The 26,751-nt window shown below is 48.9% G+C and overlaps 1 protein-coding gene and 1 long non-coding RNA gene across 3 annotated transcripts in view; one reads left to right on the forward strand and one right to left on the reverse strand.

Annotated features, from left to right (window-relative positions):
* The window catches only part of SMAD6 (SMAD family member 6), a 61,442-nt gene that overhangs the window by 18,547 nt on the left and 16,144 nt on the right, over positions 1–26,751 (forward strand). The gene's annotated exons all lie outside the window — the stretch shown is intronic.
* Positions 8,350–15,198, reverse strand: LOC307203539. Of its 2 annotated transcripts, XR_013833270.1 has the most exons (3): positions 13,350–15,198; positions 8,568–8,738; positions 8,350–8,414 (listed from the first exon to the last, which is right to left on the reverse strand). It is a non-coding gene; the product is annotated as an uncharacterized lncRNA (long non-coding RNA). The 2 variants fall into 2 exon arrangements; XR_013833271.1 differs by having other exon boundaries at positions 8,350–8,738.

The following is a 26,751-nucleotide window of genomic DNA, read 5'->3' on the forward strand; positions in this document are numbered from 1 at the left end:
AGAGACCTGTTTGGAAAGAAGCAAAGGGAAATAGGGTGGCCATGGTGGCATGGTTGTAATCAGACCAGATTGACAATTGGTAGAAAAGTGGGATTTTTGGAAGACTCGCATGATTTTCTTCTGAAGCTGTGATTTGTTTATTCAGAAATGCGCACATCCTGCTTTCTCTCAAGGCAGGCAGAAAAAAGATGATAATCACATCCGAGTAGTTGACAAATGGCAGTCCTTGTGGCCAGGTTTTACTCACTGGTCACAGATCTTCTCCTGGCTGCTGTGGCTTGTTGTTGTCAAATACCCAACTGGTTTAATTTTGGTCTGGTTTGATTTAATGTTTGTGTTCTGCTTTTCCAACAACAAGTGTTGAACTTGCAACAACCACGGTGGCATTAAAACAGCAACAAGCAAGGCAATCACTATGATATTAAACACAGTAGCATGTAAGTAAAGCAAATGACAGCGTCAAATTGGTCAAAGCAATTAACACAATTCAATGAACCCCATAGCTGGGGTTGAAAATTTTGACTTCTCCTCCATCTTCCTTTTGAAACATGCAAGGAACCTTGACCAGGGACAGTAGTGACTTGAAGATGCTTTGCAGAGAGGGGCTTGATGGTGGCAAATGTCCTCTCCTCAAATGCTGCTGGTGTTGTTGTGGCTGTTTTTCAGCTGTGTCCCCCTCAAAGCTGTGGTTGAGTAACTGACATCTTGTTACTCGTGAAGCAGATTTGGCTAGACTTGAGACTTCCAATTGCCGCTTTGTAACCTGTTAGATCAAGGGACGCAGGTGGCGCTGTGGGTTAAACCACAGAGCCTAGGACTTGCCAATCAGAAGGTCGGCGGTTCGCATCCCTGTGACGGGGTGAGCTCCCATTGCTCAGTCCCTGCTCCTGCCAACCTAGCAGTTTGAAAGCACATCAAAGTGCAAGTAGATAAATAGGTACTGCTCCGGCGGGAAGGTAAACGGCATTTCCGTGCACTGCTCTGGTTTCGCCAGAAGCGGCTTAGTCATGCTGGCGACATGACTCGGAAGCTGTACGCCGGCTCCCTCGGCCAGTAAAGCGAGATGAGCGCCGCAACTCCAGAGTTCGTCACGACTGGACCTAATGGTCCGGGGTCCCTTTGCCTTTTTGGGGCCACCACCCCCTTGGTTCCCTGCTCTACCCTATAAAAAAAGCTTTCTGAATAGTGGTTTGCACAATCCACTAAGGAAGACAACAAGACAATGAAATGCAAAGGAGTAACAAATAATTGCACATTTATTCGAAATCCAATTAACTATTTAGTTTGCTTAACTAGGCCAGCAAAATTAATAACTTGATCCAGTGCTATCAGCTTTTCAAAGTCTGGTGGTCATTTGTACCTCCAGAGCCCCCCTGCCACCTCCTTGCCTCTTAGTGCCCTACTAGGTAATCCCTGCCTCGGGGGGGGGGGTGCCACCCAATTTGGGAATGACTATGTTAGAGCAAAAGGTCTCAGCCATCCATGCTGTGGGGTGGAGCTGTCTTCCTGACACCAGTGTCACCATTACTTACCTGGGCTAGGCAGGGTGGCAGTGAGTTAGGGGCTGTGTGGGTGCACCAGTTGGAGCACTGGATGATTCCTGATACCGCAGTACTGACCTCCTTGGCACCATCTAGGTCAGGAGCCGCATTGCCAGCGTCAGGAAAGTGCCTCTGCCATACCACACCCACCTTGCTGCTGGCAGAGTTTGAGGCCTATTCTGGACAAGGAGAAAACCTGAAGATGGAACCAGCTAAGGTTTCACTTGTGCTGTTCCCTTATGATTCAGCCGTATAGGATATGACAGTCATCTTTGAATACCCTAAAGGACTGTCATGTGGAGCAAGCTTGTTTTCTGCTGCTACAGAGGGATTCAAATGACCACAAAGGAGATTCTGAATAAACCTTGGAAGAACTTTCTGAGGGTAAGAGCTATTCAACAGTGGAACAGATTCCGTGAGAAAATGGTGGACGCTCCTTCATTGGAAGTTTTTAAGTAAAGGTTGAATAGTAATCTGCTAGGGATTCTTTAGCTGTGATTCCTGCACTGCAGGGGGTTGGACTAGATGACCCTTGGGTCCCTTCCTATTCTATGAACCTGTCAGGAAACAACCCAGGAAATCCAGGGTTTTCCTCTGCCCTCTTTGTCCTCTTGGTGCTAAATCTGAGAGCGGGGAGGAAGTGTTGGGAGAGCACGGACAAATTTGATTCTGACATGCAGGAATTTGAGATATTTCTCCAGCACCACAACCCAGGAAGGAGAGCTGGCGTTTGGATCGGGGCTTGGCCTATATTGGCTTGTGACTCAGATGTGGAACTTCAGTAAATATAGCTTCTGACCACCGGGCCAAAGGCTCTCATATGAATTTTCAGCATGAAAACTTCGGTGCTTTCAGTTCTAAAATAATGTCTTGGAATGATCCATTTCCACATACAGCCCCCTCTTTAAATAAACCGCAGATGAAAACACACAATAGCTGTGAGCTTCCAGGGGGAAGGTGGCGGATTAGATTCTGTGGTATCTGAGCCCTGCGTTGTTGACGGGAGAAGAAAGCGGGTTTAAACTTTTCTTTGGGAACAAAATAACGATCACTTTGTGACCAAGATTGTAGTGTAACTGGATATTCCCATCTCCTACCGTGGAATTTCAAGTGGCGCAACTCTTCATAAGAGTGTAATGTGGGCTATTTATCTTTTCCCCAGTGGGGAGGATTACATATATATAGGATAAGAGACAAGCTGAAGTTAACCCTGAGCGTGCCATACTTGAGCAACATCAGTGGAGTTCAGTCTCTGGCAGAAGTGGCTGGCCTGGTGTGGCCCCATGGATGCCCCTTTAAGAACTTGGGATACAAGCCCTGTGGGATCAGGCTAGTGGCCCATCTAGTCCAGCATCCTGTTCTCACAGTGGCTGACCAGAAGCCCGAAAAGGAAGCCCACAGGCAGAATCTGAGCCTAAGATCCCTCTCCCCACCTGTGGTTTCCAGCAACCGGTATTCATAAACATTGCTGCCTCTAACTGTGGAGGCAGAGCAATAGCCATCGTGGCTAGTAGCCCCAACAATAGCATGGCATCATGAAATCCAATGAATTTATTTATTTATTTGGAGCGTCTCCACCCCCATCGTTCCGCCCGGACACTGAGGTCTAGCGCCGAGGGCCTTCTGGTGGTTCCCTCACTGCGAGAAGCCAAGTTACAGGGAACCAAGCAGAGGGCCTTCTTGGTAGTGGCACCCTCCCTGTGGAATGCCCTCCCATCAGATGTCAAAGAGAAGAACAACTAGCAGACTTTTAGAAGACATCTGAAGGCAGCCCTGTTTTGGGAAGCTTTTGATGTTTAATAGACTACTGTATTTTAATACTATTTTGGAAGCCGCCCAAAGTGGCTGGGGAAACCCAGCCATATGGGTGGGGTATAAATAATAAATTATAGTTATTATTAGTTGTTGGTTGCATTTATAATTTCACCTTTTCTCCCAGGAGCTCACAGTGGCGCACATGATTTCTTCCCCTCCCTCCTCATTTAATCCCCGCAACAACCCTACGAGGTAGGTTAGGTTGAGAGGCAGTGACCTTAGGGGTCACGCCCAGTGAGCTTCCTGGCTTGGTGGGGATTTGAACCCCAATCCTCTGTGTCCTAGTCTTGACACGCCCAACTACTGGCTTTCAGGCGGGGCAGGCTGCTAGCACGTCCTCCATCCAAGCATTGGTTTAAGTTCAGCAAGGTCATGCGTTCCCAAACCAGATTGAGGGAGAGGGGAACCTTTTTCAGCCTGAGAGGTGCATTCTCTTCTGGGCATGCTTCAGGCATGGAGAAATCACATGCCGGTGGGGGGGGGGAGTGGCAAAGTGGGTGGGGCTATGGATGTAAATTTTCTCCTGTAGGACACATTCCAGCCTGGGAAAAAGCAGTTAAGGATGGTGTGATACAAGGCTGGGGAGGGTGTGTGGCCCCCAAAGAGTTCTGAGGGCCAGATGGAATGGCGTGGAGGGCCACATTCAGACCTCAGGCCCAAGGTTCCATTCCAAAGAACATGACCTATTATATAGATTTCTGGCCTATCCTCTATTGCAGCCTTTCTCAACTTGTAGGTCCCCAGATGTTGTTGAACTACAACTCCCATCACCCCTAGCTAGCAAGGCCAGAGCTCAGGGATGATGGGAGTTGTAGTCCAACAACATCTGGGGACCCACTGGTCGAGAACCACTGCTCTATTGGTTCAGGCAGCTCACAGCAATAGCATGAATATGAAAATGATTGAAAAAGGAACTGTACGAAACCAGAGCGCAACGCTGCAGCAGAATGACCATCAACCCAGCTTCTGGAAACCACAGGAGGGGATAGGGCTCTTACTCTTAGATGCTGCCTGCAGGTTCCCCACAGACATCTGGTTGGCTACTGGGAGATCAGGATGCTGGACTGGTGTGATCCAGCAGGGCTGTTCTTGTGTTAATCCATGTGCAGCAGGCCCCCTCCTGTCCACCCCTTCCGAAAGCCTGGTCAGATAAATAAATACAGTCGTACCTCTGCTTATGTATCCCTCTGGATACGTAAACTTTGGGTTGCGAACGTGGCAAACCCGGAAGTGTATACGTCTGGGTTTTGCTGTGCGTGCATGTGCAGAAGGACGCCTCTGGTTACAGACTTTTCAGGATACGGCCGGGCCTCCAGAATGGATCCTGTCCATAACCAGAGGTACCACTGTATGTCTTTAACTGGCGTTGAATAACAGCTGTGCTAACCACATATTATAAGAGGGAGAGAGCTCGTTTCATAGATGTTCCAGTGGATGGGATGCTTTTAAAGTGCTTCTCTTTCCTCTTGGTTTTAATGTATGTCTGTGGGGTTTATTGTCCGTTGATGTTTGGTTGTAATGTAAGTCGCTTTGGGTGGCAAAGCAGAACTGACAAATTTAATAAATAAGTTAAATAAATCAATCGCATAGAAGCCCCTGTCTCAAAAGGAGAAGTCCCCTAATGATGACACAATATGAAAGGGCCTTTATGAGAGGAGGAAGGAGGCCTCTTTGTTACAAGCGGTTGCATCTCTGCCCGATGCTTATTTAAAGGATGTAGATTTCCCTCCTTGGGCTTCCCCTTCATTTCATGTTATTTGGCCTTTCTCTCTCTGCGTACCCTGTTACAATCAGGCTAAAAAGTCTTCTTGACAAGGTAACGTGTCCGTTGCCAAAAAGTAGTACTTAGAAGGAAAAAAAAAAAAGGCATGGTGGGGGAAGAGGGAAGAGTAAGCAAAGAAAGTAGCTGAGGATACTTCGTTCAGATGTTTTCATATTAAACATTTTTCCCTCTATGGACCTATTTTGCCGATGGGAAATAAAAGGGCATTTCTTTTCCAGTACGCTTCCAAAAAAAGTAAAAATTCTTTGCCCCTTGTGGGCGCTTTCCCCATATGGCCCGAACGATTCCATAAACCTTTTTGGATGAAAATCGCAGAGCGACAGCATGACTGAGCAATTTTGTTGCTTTAAAAAAAATAATAATAAAGGAGGGGGAGAATCTCCTTCCCCTCCCCTCCAAGAATACATTCCTTCCCTTTGTTTTCACAAAACTTTTAACCCTGTTTGGAGCTCCGGGCAAAAGTGACTTCTCAGGCCTCCAAAGTCTTTTCTCCCTGATGAGAAAAAAATTCAACCAAGGCAGTGGGGAAAAGTGTTAATTTCCAAGAGGGTTGCTGTTTTTATTCTTGCGGTTCAAAACAAAAACAAAAATCTGTTATTGTGGTGTAAGCTTTCCCAGAATCCTGAAAAGTGTGGAGCCAGAAGAACATAAGATGTTCTGCTGGACCAGACCAGTGGCCCTTCTAGTCCAGCATCCTGTTCTCACAGTGGCCAACCAGATACCTGTAGGAAACCCGCAATCAGGACCCGAGCACTAGAGTCCTCTCGCCTCCTGCAGTTTCTAGCAACTGGTATTCGGAAGCATTGTTGCCTCAGACGATGTCTGCACACTTCCTTCTCAAGCAAGAACAACAAAAGATTGTCTGGGCCACAGGTGGGCTTACCTGCGGCCTTCAAGATGTTGGTGGACAGCAGCTCCCATCAACCCTGAGCATTGGCCATGCTGTCTGGGATTAATAATAATAATAATAATAGTAATAATAATAATAATAATTTATTATTTATACCCCGCCCATCTGGCTGAGTTTCCCCAGCCACTCAGGGTGGCTCCCAATCGAGTGTTAAAAACAATACAGCATTAAATATTAAAAACTTCCCTAAATAGGGCTGCCTTCAGATGTCTTTTAAAGATAAGATAACTGCTTCCTTCCTTCACACCTGAAGGGAGGGCGTTCCACAGGGTGGGTGCCACTACCGAGAAGGCCCTCTGTCTGGTTCCCCGTAGGCTCACTTCTTGCAATGAGGGAACAGTCAGAAGGCCCTCGGCGCTGGATCTCAGTGTTCGGCGCTGGATCTCAGTGTCCAGAGCTGCCGTCCCATCAACAATTAAGAGCTGGTCTAGAGCAAAAAGCTAGAATAGAATGTGACTTGCCCTAGAATAGCCTTCTCTTGGCTGTGTGTCCTCCAGGCACCAGGTTGGGGAAGGCAGACCTAGGAGGTAGAGCCGCTACTGGACCCTCTCTTAGATGTTGTGCTCCAAGCTCCACTGATGAGGCAGGGGGCTTTGAAACATACCCTAAGAACATTACAAGAGCCCTGATGGATCAGGCCCATCTGGAGGGCACCAGGTTTGGTGGCTGGGGGGGGCGGGCGTGCATTGGTTAATTGGACCAGCAGGGGAGGGGCTGCCACCACCCACAATAGTGGAACATGCTTTTGCTTATGAAGTGGACCAATCTCCTATCCAAGAGGTGGTTTATAAAAGTGGTCAGTTGGGAAGATGAATTTGCCTGGAACCACATTGGTTGGCTTTTTGGGGTGAGGGAGAATGATGGTGATGATGGCAGCAGTGTGTTTCTACACTGCTTTTTGTCTGAAGGCTCTCCAAGCAGAAAGGGCTGCAACTCATGGCTGGAGCATCTGTTTTGCATGCAGAAGGACCTCTGCCACCTTCAGATAGATCTGGGAATTACCCCTTGTCTGAAACTCGACAGAGCTGATAACCAATGGGCCTGATTCAGCATAGTGCAGCTTCTGCTGACCCCATAATCCCAAAGCCAGTGAACTGCATCTTAAAACCTCAGCATAAGCCAATCAGCAGTCAAATCCATGCTAGCTGGCAAGATCACCGCATAGGAGGGCTAGGAGAGGCCCTTTGCCAAGATAGTGTGTTTCAAAGGTGCTTTCATTAATCATGGATCCCACGTCCTTGAGGACTAGAAGCTTGAGCAGACTATGAGAAATACTAAAAAAAACTTTAGTAGAATAAAAGGTGCCATCCCAGGCCAACTCCCTACCCCATGCTTTTAGGCAAGTAAAGGCTGGGGAATGTTCCTTTCTGGCCAGCCTTCCAAGGGCCACATGCAAGCTAGTAGTGAGTGGAGCCAGAGGCGAAAGTGCTTGTAGCAGACAATAGAACAAGAGACTTTCAATGTCAGGGTTGTGGGTTCGAGCCCCATGTTGGGTGAAAGATTACTGCATTACAAGGGGTTGAACTTGATGACCTTTGAGGTCCCTTCCAATTCTACAATTCTATGTTTCTGTTATTCTACTTCTGTGATTGTACACACAGTCATACCTCTCTTCTCCATCCGGACAACCAAGAGGCAATATGGGAGCTGAAGGACGTCCAGTGGTGCCCCGCAAGACGAATGCCTCGCAAGACGAAAAACTCGCTAGATGAAAGGGTTTTCCGTTTTTTGAGGTGCTTCGCAAGACGAATTTCCCTATGGGCTTGCTTCGCAGGACGAAAACGTCTTGCGGGTTTGCTTCCTTTTTCGTATAACCGTTAATACCCGGGGAATCCGCGCTCCGTAAGACGAAAAAATTGCAAGACGAGGCAACTCGCGGAACGAATTAATTTCGTCTTGCGAGGCAGCACTGTACAGTGGTACCTCGGGTTAAGTACTTAATTCGTTCCAGAGGTCTGTTCTTAACCTGAAACTGTTCTTAACCCGAAGCACCACTTTAGCTAATGAGGCCTCCTCCTGCTGCTGCTGCGCCGCCAAAGCACAATTTCTGTTCTTATCTTGAAGCAAAGTTCTTAACCTGAAGCACAATTTCTGGGTTAGCGGAGTGTGTAACCTGAAGTGTATGTAACCCGAGGTACCACTGTATATCCTGCTAGGACAAAACACTCAGGGTGAAAAGTGTCATGACAAAAGTTCTGAGGGCCAGATAGAAATGCCTGGAGGCCACATTCAGTTCCTGCATCTGAGGTCTCTCTACCCTTGTCCTGGGGTATATACGCGTTTGCTGGTCAAAGTTTGTTTTCTTTTATCGTGCTTAGGAACCAGGTCAGTAATATAGGAGAAACTCTTGAGTTCTTCTGGAAACCTGTGGAGAGAAGTTATTTAGAGTTACAGTAACTCCCCCCCCCCCTATTCCGCCCCATCCCTCTGCCGCTTTGATGAGGGGGAGGCGTTTATAAGCCTTCCCTCCAAACTCTGTGACCAAGGTTTTTCCACGGAAATAACTTATTAAACGCACAGCTCTCATTGAAGTGATTGAAGTCTGCCCGCTTGGTATTCATCAAAGGTGCCTCCTCTTCCTGGAGGTGCCAAATCCAAACTCAGCAATTTGCTTTTTTGGAGAAAGCTCGGGTCTCAGGAGGGGGGAGGGGGCCCCCCGGCTGGAGAGTCAGAGATGGCGGAAGAATACCTTAAAAAAAAAAAGGCAGAAAATCAAAACCCTCCCAAAACAAACTGAAGGGAGAGAACTTCAGAGAAACACCCATAATTTCAAAGAATTTCTGGCGGTTGAATCCTGCTGCCCTGGAACACTGGGCATTTGTGTCGATTCAGCTCTTGAGAATACAGCGTTGGCCGTTCCTGGTTCGGCTGCCGACAGCTTTGAACTTTTCAGGAACCTGGCCTGAGACTGTTCAGATTCTTTTCTCATCCCCCCCTACTCTCTAATCAGATGTAAAACCATAGAATTGGAAATCACAAGAGTTGGGAAAGGGTCCAAGGGTCATCTAGTCCAACCCCAGCAATGCAGGAACTGCAGCTAAGGAATCCCGAGTCCATTCCACTGTTGGAACAGCTCTTGCCATCAGAAAGCTCTTCCTAAGGTTGAGTTGGAATCTCCTATCTTTCCATTTGAATTCATTGTTTTGGGTCCTGCACTCTGGAGTAGCAGAAAACAAACTTGCTCCATACATCACGATATAGCCCTTCAGAGAGAGAGGGAACACAAAGAAGCTGAAATGTTTGCAATGAGATAATTTGCATTTCCAAGCCAGAAATGTATTATGCAAATCTATAAAATGTACAGAGCAACCTGCTATTTGCATTTTGCGGATTTATGGGGGTGGTCAGATTAGTTGTGGTAAAAGGAAGGGAAGAATATATAGATGGAGGAACACACCCATCAGCCAGACCTCAGGACACCAGCCCACCATCAACCCTGCTTTTCCATTGGCTGTGTTCACACACACTTTGTTATTTCAGTTTTTTAAATAAAGAATCAGAGAATGGCTCATCTGAAAAAAGGTATATACCTAAAGAGAGCATGAGAAGGAGGGAGGTCTGCTTTAACCTTTTCCAGATGAGGAAAAATTCCAGTTCTGAGGGTGGTTTGATGGATAGAAATGTGTCAAACTGATGTTTAGCTTTTGTGTCAGGACAAAAGTACTTTGCATAGAAAGCCTTTCTTAGACTCCCTCCCCGCCCCCTTACAAATGTCTGGATCTGAACGGCCATAGCTGTCTCTTGTTTGGGAAAGAAGCATTTCTGCGTGCCCATTGGTGATGCAAAGAAGATTTAAGTAGGACATACAGTACCATGACGTCTTACGCTTATTCCACTTGCGCAGTTGAAGGCTGCTTGAAATCCCACAACCACCCAGTCCATGGAGATGGCTTTGCTCTCTCACCTCTTGCTGGGTTTGGGATGCTCCTGCAAAATTTAGCATGGATGTGGGCAGCCCTGTGCGATTTTGCAAGAGCATCCTAGGGTTTCTGGAGCCGGTGTGCCAGTTCCGAAAGCCCCCAGATGTTTGCATGGGGTTTGGGTTCCTAGGCCTTTGAGTATGCACGTTTTTGTGTATATATAGAACCCTTGGAACCGAAACACACACACACCATGTAATATCTGATCGTACTGTGCCAAGATGCTGTACTGTGCATTGCTTTCCTGGATTTGATTCAGAGGAAGGAATGCAGCCATTGTGGAAGTTATGAAGGAAGCTGCCTTAGACCAAGTCAGACGATTGGTCCATCTAAGTCAGCCTTCCCCACAACTATGAGACTCTTAATCTCAGGCTTGTGGGTTTGAACCCCATGTTGGGCAAAAAGGTTACTGCGTTACAGGGTGGCTGGACTAGATGACTCTAAAATTCTACGATTCTTGTGCCCTCCAGATGTTTGGACTGCACCTCCCAATATCCCTTCCCATTGGCCATGCTGGCTGGTGCTGATGGGATTTGGAGGAATGCAATGCATTGGCCACCTCAATCGAGCTCAAGGGGGCTGTTTGCCTTCCGCGACTTTCGCCATGCCTCTTGTTGTCTTGGCTGGGTTTGCCACTTGGGTGCTGTTACAAGCAAGCACTTTGAAGTCCGTGGCATTTTGGCACACCCTGATATTAGAAGTGGTAGTGTGTGCCAAGCCAGGCCCAAGATCTGGAGGCAGATGGTTCATGCCTAATTTGCATTAAGAAGAAGACAGTTTGGGATGATGTTGGCACAGTAGCTGGCTGTAGTCTTTCCCGTGGCTCTTTGTTTTTAGCTGGTTTGGCAACCAATGGAACCCAGCCTCTGAAGGCCCCAGAGGCTGGGCTTGTATTCAGTTCTTGAGCCTTATTCAGCAAGAACCCTCTGTCCACCTGTCCTGGATCCACACTCCCCTTGGCATCTCTTGAGCGGTGGCAGCCTATCTTATTTACCCATAACTTACCCAGATACGTAGAATGTAGACTTGCATTTTCATTGCTCTTCAAAGTTGCTTTTAATTATTTTATATATATATATGTGTGTGTGTGTGTGTGTGTGTGTGTGTGTATGTGTGTATGTATATATATTCTTACAAAATTCTACACACATAAATCTTTTAAATTGTTGCTTTTAACTGCCTTTGCTGATAATATTATTGCTTTATTCTTTTTGTAAACCACTGTCATGTTTCTTTTCTTTAAACAATCAAATGGTGTATAAATTTTATGAAAAATAAATCAAATCCTTAAACATGGCACACAAGCACTTGCACCCCTGGCATCCTTTCAAGTGGTCTGAGGGCACATACATTGGGTTGCGTTGCACACTTGCCTCCCTGGCACACAGTTGAATGCAGCCTTCACCAACCTTGTAGTCCCTGGATGTTATGCACCTCAACTTTATTGACTCTCCAAGAGGAGAAAGCCATAAGTGTGAGCCAGGCCACTGCTTGCACCCTTCTAACACATCTCACTTGAAAGCAAAGTTTTTGTTGCTGGGGGCAGTTTTGATTCAACTGATGAAAGGGATGTGCAAGGGAGTGACTCCCTCCATTGGCAAGCTTACCTTGGTGCACACCTGGGGCTCTTAAGTTAGGAGTAGAAATCTACATCTTTATGTAGGAAATGGTGGAAGCTGCAGATGAGCAAAAGGGAGGGTTGTGCCCAGAGAAGCATGGGTGGAAACTCATGGTGTCAGAACATAAGAAGCTGCCCTCTGCTTGAGTCCCATCTGCACTTTACATCATACCACTTGAAACAGTCATGGCTTCCCCCAAGGAATCCTGGGAACTGTAATTGGTTAGGGGTGCGGAGAGCTGTTAGGAGAGCCCCTCACCAAGCTACGATTCCCAGAGTGGTTTAGCAATCGATCCTCCTCCTGGGAATTTTAGCTCCGGGAGAGGACTAAGTCTCCTAACAAACCCTTAGCAAACTACCGTACATCTCCTGGGATTCTTTGGTGGAAGACACCATGGTTTAATGTGGTATAATACTGCTTTAAGTGTCTAGTGTGGACAGAGGCACCAGTCAGACCATGGATCCCTGTAGTTGCTGTTGTCAGTTTTGACCAGCAGCAACTCTCCAGGGTTTTCAGTTCTTAGTCTTTCCCAGCCCTACCTGGAGATGCTGTGTGGGTTGGAATCTGGGACCTTTTGCATGCAAGGCTGATGCCCCACCACTGAGCTACGGACCTTCACCCTGTTGGTTAGAGTTTCATGCCCAGTCTGAAGATGCTTTCCAATGAGATTCTATGATAGCTGGTGGATGAAGTTCAAATCCCCCCCCCCCCAACCTCTCTCCATAGCAAAAAAAAGGTTAAGACCAACCACTTCCTCCAGGCTTTGCTTTCAAACTTGGACAGGCTGAGGAAGTGCATTCTGAAATCTGAAAAGTGTTTTATGAATCCGCTGGGAATGCAAAGGGGGGGGGGGGAGGATAGCAGTCACTAGCCCCCTTTTCAATAGAAGAGGGCTCTGTATTCTGCTGACTGCCAAACATTTATGGGATTGGCCCAGCGCCGGCCAATTGGCCAGCTCCGGCAGGCTGTGTCCTTCCGCTTTCTTGCTTTTGGAAGTAATTTGTGTTTTCAAAATAATAAATAAAGTGAACCTTGTTTTACAGTTGGGAAATGCTGTTGGCTGTAGCTTGCCTTTCCGCCTCAGAGCAGGGTGTGTTTTCCCCTTTCGGTTTGCTTTTTTATTTAGCAAACGCCATTATTGTGGAAAATGTTGGGGGCAATGGGCTCACTGTTTTCCAGGAATGGTTTCCAAGACTCGGATCTTCCTTATCCCCGGGTGACAGCACATGCAATTTCTGGATCCCCATGCCACCATGCCCATGATATGGTTGGGGCGAGAGCTGCCCTTAGAGCTAGGAACCTAGAGAGCTGCCTTATATCGAGGCAGGCCATTGGTCCATCTAGCTGAATAAAGTCCATGCTGACTGGAAGCAGACTTTCAGATGAAATGGATCCCAGCATACCAGAAGATGCTTGGTACTGACCTGGGGACTTCTTCATACAAAGCACCTAGCACAATATTGTCTACAGCAGAGGTAGCCAACATTGCACCCTCCAGATATTGTTGGACTACAACTCCCATCAGCCTTAGCCAGCATGGTCAGGGATGATGGGAGTTGTAGTCCAATAAGAACTGGAGGGCACCCCATTAGCTGGCCGGCATTAACTTTGGTGGGTTCAGGCAAGTAGTATTCCCAGCCCTGCCTGGAGGTTCCAAAAGGTTTCTGCATGCAAAGGTATGGATGATCCTTCCCCCAGAGTTGGATGGATGTCATTCTCAACAAAGGTCTCTTAGATAAGGCATGAGGAATGTTTGCCTACCTTATTCTTCTCTCCAGACTTTGATGTCTCGGTGTCTTCCCTTCTTGCTCTTCTCCACTGGTGTCCCCTCGCCCCTTGTTTCCTGTTTGTGGACCACTGGTAGCCCACGGACAACAGTGAAAGCACTGTTAAGCACCACTGTTGTTATGGGTATCGCGACACAAATGGCACTTGTCTGAAAACAGTCACAGTATTTTCCTTGGAAACACTGATTAAGCATTCCCTGTTAAGACCCCCCCCCCAATTTTACATCCCAGATAGGCTGTATAGAATAAGGTTACCAGACATCCCTGTTTCCTGGGGACAGTCCCCAGATTTACAAATCAGTCCCCTGACAAAATCCTATCATTTCTATTGAAATTGAAAAGTGTCCCTGGATTCATTGAAAAAAATCTGGTAACCGTAGTATAGAATTGCAAAAATGAAAAGGGGAAATCAAAAAAACACTCAGCTTTCTCCTGATTACAGTACTTGGGGTCTCGTCATCATATTTGTACCCCACTTATCTGACTGTGTTGCCCAGTCCACTTAGGGTCATGTGTCCTTTGCCAGTGAGTGCAGGGGTTAAGTGAAAGGAAACTGTGGATCAGGCTGGGAAGTGGACATCCAGCGAAGTTGGAAGTTTCAGAAAGGATTTCTTCCTGCAGCACATACCGGTAGTTATAAACTATGGCATTCACTCCCAAAGGAGGCAGTGAGAGGGCCAGCAACTTGGATGACTTTCATAGAGGATTAGAAAATTCATTGAGCAGAAGGTTATCGGTGGCTACTAGCCATGAAGACTATGCTGTGCTGCCAGTGTTTAAAATCAGGAATGCTTCTGAATACCAGTTGCTGGGAAGAGCAGGAGCGGAGACTGCTCTTGTGCTCAGGTGCTGCTTGTAGGTTTGCCATAATGGGCATCTGGAAGGCCACTACAAGAACAGGATGATGAACTAGATCCAGCAGGCACATCTCCTGTTCTTCAGTCTTGTGAGGGGTGCTGAGTAGTGGGAGTTATGGGTAGAGCAGCACTTGACAGTCCTACTGCCTTGGGGAGCCTCCAACTAGAGCTACGAAGAAATCGTCAAACTTTTGCTTGTGAGGTTTTAATGCAGGGGTCAGCAACCTGCAGCCCATTGGCCCACAGGGGTCGTTTAAATGGCCCATGAGCTGCCCCCAAGCCGAGCCGCCCACTTGGTGAGTCCCCGTGCGCTGCGCTAAAGTGGTGCAGCGTGGAGCAGGGACTCTCTTCCACAGCGCCGGAAATCGCGTCTGCACAGACGCGTTCTGGCCCACGGAGTGATCTCTGCAGGAGTGAACCGGCCCAGGCGAGGTAAACCTTACTGACCCCTGTTTTAATATGACCTTTGCACATATAGGAACAAGAAGCATGTTCTTTTCAGTCATTAGAAAACTCAGAAAAGGACAGCGGAGGTGCTTTTCTGGAATTCTGCAACAAGTGCATTTGCATGGGTCTTGGAATTGCAGAATCCTTCGCATCAATGCCTTCCAGCTGTTCGGATTTATTTTCCAAGACCCCCATTCTAAGTGTGTCCCCCCTCCCATGTCTCTCTCAGCCTTCTCCCTGTCACCAAAGGCCAACCTCAACAGAGGTATGCGAAAGTACTTGGCTTGTTTATTGGTAGAAACATTTCATGCAATTCCTCTGGATACGTTCCCCCCCTTTTATATATATATATAAGTTTTCAGATTGTTGCAGCCACACATACTTGAGAATGCCCTTAGTGTTTTCCATTTCAGCGCCACCGATATGAATCTGGTGATCTGAAATTGGATTCAGCTGTGTTTGGAACAGCCAAGGCTCCTTCTTGAATGCAAAGCAATCTGGGCAGAGGTGCCTGGCGTTCGACTGAGAGAGCTTGAGAGAGCTGCTCCTTCTTGCTTCCAAGACGTAGGGCTTCTATGTTCTTAGGAGTTGTTCCTTGTGAAGGCTATCTTGGGTTGTGGGTTCACAAACTGGCCTTTCGCAAATCACTGTTATGCAGGCGACAAATCTGGTGCTCGCCAGGCAGTTTTGGACTACAACTCCCATCACCCCTGGCCATTGGCTGTGCTGGCTGGGGCTGATGGGAATTGTAGTTCAGCAACATCAGGAAAGGCGCCAGGTTGGTGAATTCTGGGTTAGCCACTCACATCTCTTCTCAGGGAAGTTGAGATTATCCCAAAGGAGGTGGCTTGGGCAGCAGATACTGAAAGATTTATGAGTGTCTAAGAAAACATAGGGATCCATTTTGAAATTATCCAGCATTATTTTGGTTAGCTGGCCAGTCTCTGGACTGAAACCCTTTCCAAACTCTTTGCTTCTTTGCTCCCCCACCCCATGATAGAGCCCCAGGATGTGGTCTGAAGGCTTGTGAAGCCACCACCTTGGTGAAGCTAAGCAGGTCTGGGCCTGGTCATAATAATAATAATAATAATAATAATAATTTATTATTTATATCCCGCCCATCTGGCTGAGTTTCCCCAGCCACTCTGGGCGGCTCCCAATCAGTGTTAAAAACAATACAGCATTACATATTAAAAACTTCCCTGAACAGGGCTGCCTTAAGATGTCTTCTGAATGACAGGTAATTCTTTATCTCTTTGACATCTGATGGGAGGGCGTTCCACAGGTCGGGCGCCACTACCGAGAAGGCCCTCTGCCTGGTTCCCTGTAGCCTCACTTCTCGCAATGAGGGAACCGCCAGAAGGCCCTCGGCGCTGGATCTCAGTGTCCGGGCTGAACGATGGGGGTGGAGATGCTCCTTCAGGTATACAGGACCGAGGCCGTTTAGGGCTTTAAAGGTCAGCACCAACACTTTGAATCGTGCTCGGAAACGTACTGGGAGCCAGTGCAGATCTCTCAGAACCGGTGTTATGTGGTCCCGGCGGCCACTCCCAGTCACCAGTCTAGCTGCCGCATTCTGGATTAATTGCAGTTTCCGGGTCACCTTCAAAGGTAGCCCCACGTAGAGCGCGTTGCAGTAGTCCAAGCGTGAGATAACCAGAGCATGCACCACTCTGGCGAGACAGTCCGCGGGAAGGTAGGGTCTTAGCCTGCGTACCAGGTGGAGCTGGTAGACAGCTGCCCTGGACACAGAGTTAACCTGCGCCTCCATGGACAGCTGTGAGTCCAAAATGACTCCCAGGCTGCGCACCTGGTCCTTCAGGGGCACAGTTACCCCATTCAGGACCAGGGAATCCTCCACACCTGCCCGCCTCCTGTCCCCCAAAAACAGTACTTCTGTCTTGTCAGGATTCAACCTCAATCTGTTAGCCGCCATCCAACCTCCAACCGCCTCCAGGCACTCACACAGGACCTTCACCGCCTTCACTGGTTCTGATTTAAAGGAGAGGTAGAGCTGGGTGTCATCTGCATACTGATGAACACCCAGTCCAAACCCCCTGATGATCTCTCCCAGCGGCTTCATATAGATGTTAAAAAGCATGGGGGAGAGGACGGAACCCTGAGGTACCCCACAAGTGAGGGCCCAAGGGTCTGAACACTCATCCCCCACCACCACTTTCTGAACACGGCCCAGGAGGAAGGAGCGGAACCACTGTATAACAGTGCCCCCAGCTCCCAGCCCCTCTAGGCGGTCCAGAAGGATGTTATGGTCGATGGTGTCAAAGGCCGCTGAGAGATCCAGCAGAACTAGGAAACAGCTCTCACCTTTGTCCCTAGCCCGCCGGAGATCATCAACCAGCGCGACCAAGGCAGTTTCAGTCCCATGGTGAGGCCTGAATCCCGATTGGAAGGGATCCAAATGGTCCGTTTCCTCCAGGCGTGCTTGGAGTTGTTCAGCAACCACCCGCTCAATCACCTTGCCCAAGAATGGAAGATTTGAGACTGGGCGATAGTTGGCCAAATTGGCCGGGTCTAAAGATGTTTTTTTAAGAAGCGGTTTAATGACTGCCTCTTTCAGCGGGTCTGGGAAGGCTCCCTCACAGAGGGAAGCATTCACCACCCTGCAAAGCCCATCGCCCAGCCCTTCCCGGCTCGCTTTTATCAGCCAGGATGGGCAAGGATCAAGAAGACAGGTGGTCGGTTTCACTCGTCCAAGCAGCCTGTCCACATCCTCGGAGGTAACAGATTGGAATTGATCCCATATAACAGGACCAGACAGAACTCTAGCACTCTCCCGCCCTGGCCCTGCTCCCACTGTGGAGTCTACTTCCTTCTGAATCTGAGCGATTTTATCTGCAAAAAACTTTGCAAAAGCATTGCAGGAGATCTTGGGGTCCCTACCAGGCCCCGGTGGTACAGGTGGTTCCGATAAACTGCGAACCACCTGAAAAAGTCTCCTGCTGCTGTTTTCTGCAGATGCAATGGAGGCGGCGAAGAAGGCCCTCTTCGCCGTCGCCATTGCCACTTGGTAGGCTCGACGTTGAGCTCTAACCCGTGTCCGGTCTGATTCAGAATGAGTTTTCCGCCACCGGCGCTCTAGCCGTCTCAACGATTGTTTCATCACCCTCAGCTCCGGGGAGAACCACGGGGCTGTCCGGGCTCCATGCAATCGGAGAGGGCGCTTCGGAGCCAGACAGTCAATAGCCCTGGTTAACTCCGCATTCCAGCGTGCCACCAGGGAATCAGCTGAAAGGCCATCAACTTGGGATAAAGCATCCCCTACCACTCTCTGGAAGCCAATTGGATCCATTAAGTGGCGGGGGCGGACCATCCGAATCGGTCCCACCTCCCTGCGGAGGGGAAGGGTTGCGGAGAAGTCCAGTTGCACCAGGAAGTGATCTGACCATGGCACTTCTTTTGTTTCGCTTTTAGTTAATGTCAGATCACCAACATCCGTAGAGGTAAACACCAAGTCTAAGGCATGTCCGTGGCTATGAGTTGGGCCAGACTTATTCAGGGACAGCCCCATGGAGGCCATGCTTTCCACGAAGTCCCGAGCTGCCCCTTGTAAGGTTGTGTCGGCATGGATGTTAAAATCCCCCAGGACAACCAAGCTAGGTGTCTCCAGGAGTATATCCGCCACGACCTGAAGCAGCTCGGGCAGGGAATCCTTGGTGCAGCGGGGAGGTCGGTACACCAGTAGGAATCCTGTACTGCCCCTATTGCCCAACTTCCAGAACATGCACTCAGAAAACTGGGTCTTCCCAATAGGACGCCTGGTGCAGACTAATGACTTCCTAAAAATCGCTGCAACCCCCCCTCCCCGCCCACATGACCTGGGTTGCTGTGCGTAAGAGAAACCTGGTGGGCAAGCAGCGGCAAGGACAGGCCCATCTGCCTCATCCAACCAGGTCTCTGTCACACATGCCAGGTCAAATCCTCCATCCACAATCAGGTCATGGATGGCAGCGGTTTTATTCATCATTGACCTGGCATTGCACAGCAACACTTTCAGGTCATGTGGGTTTCCCTTGCTGATTACTGTATCCTTCCGGTCAGGACCAGACCTGGAGGCAGGGATAGTCCTCAAACAACGACTAAACCTGCCTCCTCGGTAATGACATGGTCTGGTCTTAGCATAACTCCTCCTCCTGCCCGTGATCACCGAGATCGGGTGTCCCAATACATCTCCCCCTGTGGAACCTGCCCCACCCAATCTATTGGCTGAGGCCCACTCCCAGGCAGCCATGACCCTCCCCCTTAAAAGGCAAAATACAAACTATATAATAATTTAACAGAATAACAATAATAATAAAACAAAACAGAACAAAACAAAACAAAGCAAAACAAGAAACAATAGTGCTGACTCAGTGCTTATCCCACCCCAAGCAAAAATAAAATAATGAAATAATATAATATTATAAAAAACAACAACCACCATTTAAAGTGCTGCAAATTAAAAGCGATTAAAACATTTAAAACCATTTTGTCCATTGCTGCCGGTAGCTACTCAGGCCTCTTATGCTGTGGCAGTGAGTGCAGGCCCCGCCCCCTAGGCCGGATGGAGTTGGCAGGAGAGGGAGCGGTCTTCCCAACACCCACGCAAGCAGCAGCAGCAGCAGCAGCAGCAGCAGCAGTCGTGTCCCGGAGGCCTCTCTCAGGCCTCTTATGCTGTGGGTGTGAGTGCAGGCCCCGCCCCCTAGGCCGGATGGAGTTGGCAGGAGAGGGAGCGGTCCTCCCAACACTCACGCAAGCAGCAGCAGCAGCAGCCGTGTCCCGGAGGCCTCTCTCAGGCCTCTTATGCTGTGGGTGCGAGTGCAGGCCCCGCCCCCTAAGCTGGATGGAGTTGGCAGGAGAGGGAGCGGTCCTCCCAACACTCACGCAAGCAGCAGCAGCAGCAGCAGCAGCAGTCGTGTCCCGGAGGCCTCTCTCAGGCCTCTTATGCTGTGGGTGCGAGTGCAGGCCCCGCCCCCTAGGCCGGATGGAGTTGGCAGGAGAGGGAGCGGTCCTCCCAACACTCACGCAAGCAGCAGCAGCAGTGGTGTCCCGGAGGCCTCTCTCAGGCCTCTTATGCTGTGGGTGCGAGTGCAGGCCCCGCCCCCTAAGCCGGATGGAGTTGGCAGGAGAGGGAGCGGTCTTCCCAACACTCACGCAAGCAGCAGCAGCAGCAGCCGTGTCCCGGAGGCCTCTCTCAGGCCTCTTATGCTGTGGGTGCGAGTGCAGGCCCCGCCCCCTAGGCCGGATGGAGTTGGCAGGAGAGGGAGCGGTCCTCCCAACACTCACGCAAGCAGCAGCAGCAGCAGCCGTGTCCCGGAGGCCTCTCTCAGGCCTCTTATGCTGTGGGTGCGAGTGCAGGCCCCGCCCCCTAGGCCGGATGGAGTTGGCAGGAGAGGGAGCGGTCCTCCCAACACTCACGCAAGCAGTGGCTGGATGGGCAACCCCATGGACTCCCCCTCCCCCTGGGGTTTCTTGACATTAGATAGGTGGGTGATAAATGTACAAAATAAAATAATGTTATTGGCCAGGATGTTCTGACTTGCTGGTGACTCCTGTCATCAAGTTGTTGGTTATTTTCCCCCTACCCCAACCAGATGCCACAACTGGGAGCCATTAGCTCTAAGAAATGTGACTCAGACTGTTACGTGCCCTCTGCCGTTCTTCCTGGTTCTTGTTGCTAATGGATTGGTGCAAAGTCATAAGTACAGTGGTACCTCGGGTTAAGAACTTAATTCGTTCTGGAGGTCCGTTCTTAACCTGAAACTGTTCTTAACCTGAGGCACCACTTAAGCTAATGGGGCCTCCTGCTGTCGCCGCTGCACTATTTCTGTTCTCATCCTGAAGCAAAGTTCTTAACCTGAGATACTATTTCTAGGTTAGCGGAGTCTGTAACCTGAAGCGTCTGTAACCCGAGGTACCACTGTACATGAGAAGAGCCTGCTGGACCAGGCCAGCGGCCCTTCTAGTCCAGCAGCCTGTTCTTACAGCGGCCAACCAGATGTCTGTGTGAAACTCGCAAGCAGGACCTGAGCTTTCTCCTCCTGGCGTTTCCAGCAACTGGGATTCAGAAGCAATGCTGCCTCTGACTATGAAGGCAAAGCATAGCCATATTGTTATTGGCAGCCATTGATAGTCTTGTCCTCCATGAATTTGCCTACTCCTTTTTTAAAGCCATCCAAGCTGGTGGCCATCCTTGCCTCTTGTGGGAGAGAGTTCCATAGTTTAACGATCTTTTTCCTGCCCTGGATTGTCCAACATTTAGCTTCATTGGATTCTCATGAGCTGTAATGTTGTGTAATGTAATGAAATGTTAGGAGAGAGGGACAAAAATTTTCTCGGCCCACTTTTGCCATACTAGGTATAATTTTGTAAACTTGTGTTGTGTTGCGTCTTCCTCACGTTTTTCTCTAAAGTAAAAAAGTCCCGAATACTGCAGCCTTTCCTCATAGGACAGTCTCTCAATCCTCTTGATCAATTCGGTTGTCCTTTTCTCTCGGGTATAGGAGACAGCCGGTATTGGCAAGACCAGGGGTCAGCAAACTTTTTCAGCAGGGGACCTTGTGGGGGCCGGACTATATTTTTTTTGGGGGGGGATAAACTATATGCCCCACAAATAACCCAGAGATGCATTTTAAATAAAAGGGCACATTCTACTCATGTGAAAACACATTGGACCATCTGCAGGCCGGATTTAGAAGGCGATTGGGCCAGATCCGGCCCCTGGGCCTTAGTTTGCCTACCCATGGGCAAGACCTTCTGCTCCTCCAGTGGCAGCCATTTTGTGTTCTGGGGCTCTGGAGGGAGTGAGTTGAGTCCTATAGCTGTGTTGCTGCTCATGTTCTTAAATATGCTGACGCTGAGCCCTCTCTTCTTCTTAAGTGAGGATAATTGTGCCAAGACTGCCAGAAAAGAGCTTGCAGATTGGGATATTTCTTTTCACAGGGCTGGAGTGGCAAATTCTGCGTCGTTCTAGCCCACTCAACTTTTGTCTAAGTCGGCCCAGAATTATTTAAAGCCCTGATCTTTCTTCTTCCCCCACCCTCCCGCCAACCCTGCAAACCCCCATCAGCCCTGCGTTCTTTCCATCCCCCCCCCCCCCCCCCGCTTATTTAGGCATGCTGCGAAGAATGCACAATTAAAAACAGCTGGTTATGAAAATGAGTTTTCCCCTCGAAGGCAGGAGCAAAACTCTGCGCGCAGAGAGGGGCCTGGCGGAGTTGGAATTGGCATTTGTTTCTGCTGCTGCATGTTCCTCGCTTGTTCCTTAATGCTGCCCGGCGGCCTTTTTCGGCGCTCCTAGCCTCCTCGGCTCTCTGCTCCTGGGTCTGTTGCTTTTGAAATGCTCACTGTTTTCATGCGCTCTCCACCCCCCCTCCCCTCTGTGAGCGCCTTTCCCCCATTCACATTAATGTAAACATATGTTGCCTGGGGCGTAACGTGAATTCCCAAAGCGGTATTTTGTGCGCGCTGGAATCTTTTGTGGATTTCGGCACCGCATTTGCATATACGAGCAGCCATCCTGGCTTCATAAAAGGAAAAAAAAAGTAGAAAACGAGGCAGCGTTTCAGCAACCTTGCAGCAGTTGTAAATTGATTGGTAGGGAGGAGCTGGCTATGAATCCATCAGCGGGAGATTCCAGCTATCTAGAAATCGATGGTGATGTAATACTTGGAGGAGGATGTGTGCGTTTCTATATTTCATTATCTCTAATCGAGGTTCATTCATTCAGAAGAGGATTACCTGTCTCATGTTTTTGGCTGTGCATTTGATAACGTGAACTCTCTGTGGGTTGGGTCTTTCCATTTCCCTGTTGCACATCACAAACATTGGCCGTATATTGGTGGGGCTGGAGTATAGCCAGCCCCCCAGCATCTCTGTGCCCAAAGATTTGGTTCATATTTTTAACGGGAAATCTGGAAGGTCCAGGGTGTGTTATTTGTATGTTGGTATGCTGAGTTTGTGTTCGTACACTCTCTCCCCACCCCCACCCCAAGTCTGGCACCTCCATCAACAACCCTAATTTCCATGGCTGGAAGAATATTTGAAATATTTAGAAGTGGCACCAAATTTTGAGGAGCAAGTCCCTGTGGAGTGATAAGATGCTAAAATTCCTCAGTGTCATTTTGGGAGACAGTGCTCCTGGATGACAAGTTGCTTTATGCAGAAATGTTTGTTTCCTTTGTTGATTTGTGTCCTGTCTTCCGGTAGTGGAAACTTGGAATTGTAAGAGATGGAGGGGGACCCCCAAAGTTCATCTAGTCCAACCCCCTGCAATACAGGAATCACAGCTGAAGAATCCCTGACAAATGGCTGTCCAGCCTCTGTTTAAAAACCTCCAATGAAGGAAAGCCCAGCTGCCTTGCGAGGTAGTTTGTTTCGCTATCATCGCTCTTGCTCCTCTTTTAAATACTAAAAACTTGCTTTGGGACCCACCCACCCCTATTTCACCAGTTTTGATACTGAAAACTGCTTTGTTCAGAATCCGGCCTGATGAAGGGTTCTGGAGATCTCAAAAGCATGCTCACTTACTTTGTGACATTTTGGTTGGTTCTGCACGTTAAGGGCACCCTGTTAATGAACACTGTCCTGAGACAAAGCCTGATGGAGGAAGCAGAACAGCTGCCTAAAAGTTGGGGTGCAGATGATTGTTTTGAGAGTTGCTTAGTTTCCCCCCTGGCGGAAATCAGATTTCTTCCTTTTGCAATGATGTCATCAGCTGGAATGCCAGCGTAGCTGATGGGCCCTCCTTGCAAGTGAATGATGTGATGTGGAGGCTTTCAAGTTTTGCTCATTTTTTTGGGAAGAGTCCTGCAGGTGGAAGTCAAGAGAGTTAGGCAAATGATCAAGCAGAGGCTGGGCACGTATTTCCTTTTCTTTGATGGGGTTCTTACTTCAGGGCTAGCCATTTCCTTGGCGGCACCACTTTGCGAGATGCTCCGTATTTCCTGATAAAAGCTGAAGGTTGCATTATGGCCAGCTGAAGCTCTCTGGTTAAGGCTTAATGGGGTTTCCCAGTGGAATTCATCCTATAAACATCTACTGTCAGTAGATCCTAGTAAATTGGTTGTTATGCTATGTACGGAATTCACTCCTGGATGTTGTGGTGATGGTAGCAAATGGGAATAACTTTAAAGGAGGATTAAACAAAATTTTATCATCGGTGGCTCTACCTCCACTGTCAGGACAGATGGGCCTAGCAGATCGGAAGCCGTGACCCCAAAGAGGAGAGCCCATTCCTTGCCCAGTCAGACTCTGCTAGGCCCAGTAACCGGCAGGCCTGGAGGTTCTGAAAAGTACAGTGGGGGCTTCCCATTGGGGCACCTAGTTGGCCACTGTGAGAACAGAATGCTGGACTATGAAGGGGTTCTTGGCCTGATCCAGCACTCAGGCTTTTCTCACATTCTCTTGCCCCACATTGGGCCCTGCTAGAAGCTTTGAACCTGCAGCCACATACGTTTCCTCGTTTCTAAGGAAATCGTGAAACGGGGCTATTTTTTTTGCCTTTACCCAGCATCCAGACTGTTGGCCCTCCTCTCTGTCCATCTTCTTTTCTTTGCAGAATTCTGGTCAAATTGCAGCATCCCAGGCTGCTCCCCTCCTGTGGACAGAAGCAGGAGATTGAATAGGTTGCGAATTCTATAAAGCATGCAAGGATGAATGCCCTTCTCTGATATAGTCTCCGGGGCCAGAGAAACACGAACCCACAAGCAGGTTTTGATGTTTCTTGATTCCAAGGAGCAGCTGTTCTTAGCACTCTGGTGCCTTCCAGATGCTCTGGACCACAGCTTCCACCAGACCCAGCTGTTGTTGTGATGGGAGGTGTCATCCAAAACACATAGAGGGCAACAGGTTGGCGAAATCTGTCTTGGAGGCTCCTATAAGGCTCATTGTGAATATAGATTGTTAGGTTTCAAGCCCAGAAAGGAAGATTCCTTAGCAATTCTTTTATTTTCTGTCCTTGAAAAGGAGATATTCCGGGGGAAGGAAGCCTGAAATGACCGATGGTAACTCCAGAATGATTAGCGGTTGCATTTTTGAGACATAACAGGTTTCTCTTTAAATGACTTGTTGTGTAAATGTTTAAAGTACTTCCTGAAATTTATACAAACGCACTTGGTAGGCCTTCAGTCATGGTCGAAGCTGTTAGCTCAGCTATCTTTTCAGGACAGGCTGAGTAGTTTTGGGAACAACCCAAACACAGATCTTTCCAGAGGCTAATTTTGGACCCAATAGACTACACATTCTCTGAGAACCTTTCTTGCCCGTATTGGGACAAAGCAACCTTGGAGAGGCCTGCCTCAAGGCCATAAGGACTCCAGGGGTCTGGTGCACTTGATTAGCTTGTGCTAACATTTGGCAGGGAACTCTTGTGCTCGCATATTCACTGTGCATCGTGGAGGCAGGTCCACTGGGGCAAATGGGGGCCCTGCCCCACTGACCTCAGCCTGCCCTCAGCCAGCCACTCACTTACTGACAGGGGGGTGGCCCTGTCTGCCAGTTTCCTCCCTAGGCTTGGGCAATGGATTGGTACATCATCCAGGTTTGAGGGCCAGATCGCAATGGTATTTTGACCCAGCAGTATATTGCGAGTGGGACTTGCCAGCTGTTGCCTTAGCTTCTCCGACCGAGTGGGCGAGCTGCCTCCTTCATCCCTGCGCCAGGCGTTGGCCCCAGTGACTTCACCCTGGTGCCTTTCAAGGCCAGCGGAAGTGTTCTTTCCTTTTCAACATGGTGATGTATCGCAATGATTAGCTGGTGATGCTTCACAACATTGAAAACCTGATATCGCTCAGCCCTGTTCCTCCCTCTTAATTCCAGGTGTTGCACTTGTAGATTTTAACAGTGAGGACAAAACTGGACTTAGTTGCTCTGGTGCTACCTACTCTCAGGCTCCCTGTCTTCTGCCCCACCAGCCCAGCCCAGTGCCTCTGCCATTGCTTACTGGAGTTCACAGGGAATAAACTCCATTGGTTCCCCTTCACCCTTCCATAGCTGTTCTGCCTTTGACCCGGCAGTGGTGGGGTTTGGGGTGTCCGTACGTTTTAAGTTACCTTCTGTGTAAGCGTTGTAGCTGCAGAACTGGACTCTGGGCACCATGAAAGCATCTCCCAGGGGACGGGAAGGGCCACATCTCTTTATAGGGAACTTTTGGGGGGCCACATGCCATTGGCGAAAATGGGTTTATCCATGGATGTGCCCCCTACCCTTTGCATAATAGGCTGGATTGCAGGCACGCAAAGGCCAGTGGTTTCTGCACAAGCCACAAACACACCTCTCCAACATCCATCCAGGAAAATGAGAGGCATTTTCACTTTCCAAGGACGCATTTCGGCCAGGCCAACGTGTCCTTGCAAGCCCCTTCATTATATTTGACGCTAACACAGCTCTCGCCCCCTCTGGAAGTTTCCTTGTGCAGGAATTGGTTTCAGGCAATTTCCAGTGCCCCTCTCCTTCCCCACCAGCCCTAGGTGGCCACAACCCCCCTGCACTTTGCCACAGGACCGTGAAGTGACGAAGTGACAGACCGGACTCCTTTTTTCCATTACCGGGAGCCCTCGCTTGCGTCAAAGGGGAAAAAAGTCTCTGCACCTCCAAACACGTCGGCAACGAGTGCAGTTTCCATCTGGAAAGCCCTGGGGACTTCGCAGTAATTTGCTCGGTCACTTCATTCCCCTGAAACGTCAGCAGTTCTGCGCAGGGGCACCAAGGACTTTCTTGCAAGTGGAGCAGAGTCATAAAGCTTAAGAAATGAGACTTTTTATCTTATTTTAAAAGCTGAGATTGAGGAAAGGGGTTGAGGGGAGAGAGGAAACGTGTTTATTTGCCCTGCAGAATATGACTTTGTATTGCTATGAGATGATGGTGCATGAGGAATGTCAGTGGCGACTCGGAAGGTATTTCAAACGCATGGGCTCTGTGGAGGGAAGGCTGCATTTAAGTCCTGCACTCCCATAATGTTTTCTCCTGCTAAATCATTCCAATGTTCCCGCATTCTTTGCATTTCTCAGGGCACTGCTAGTTGTTGTTATTTTTAATATATTGTGGTAACCTCATGCCCCCTGCCGCATCTGAATG

This window comes from Podarcis cretensis (assembly GCF_951804945.1).
Source record: "Podarcis cretensis genome assembly, chromosome: 14".
NCBI lineage: Eukaryota > Metazoa > Chordata > Lepidosauria > Squamata > Lacertidae > Podarcis > Podarcis cretensis.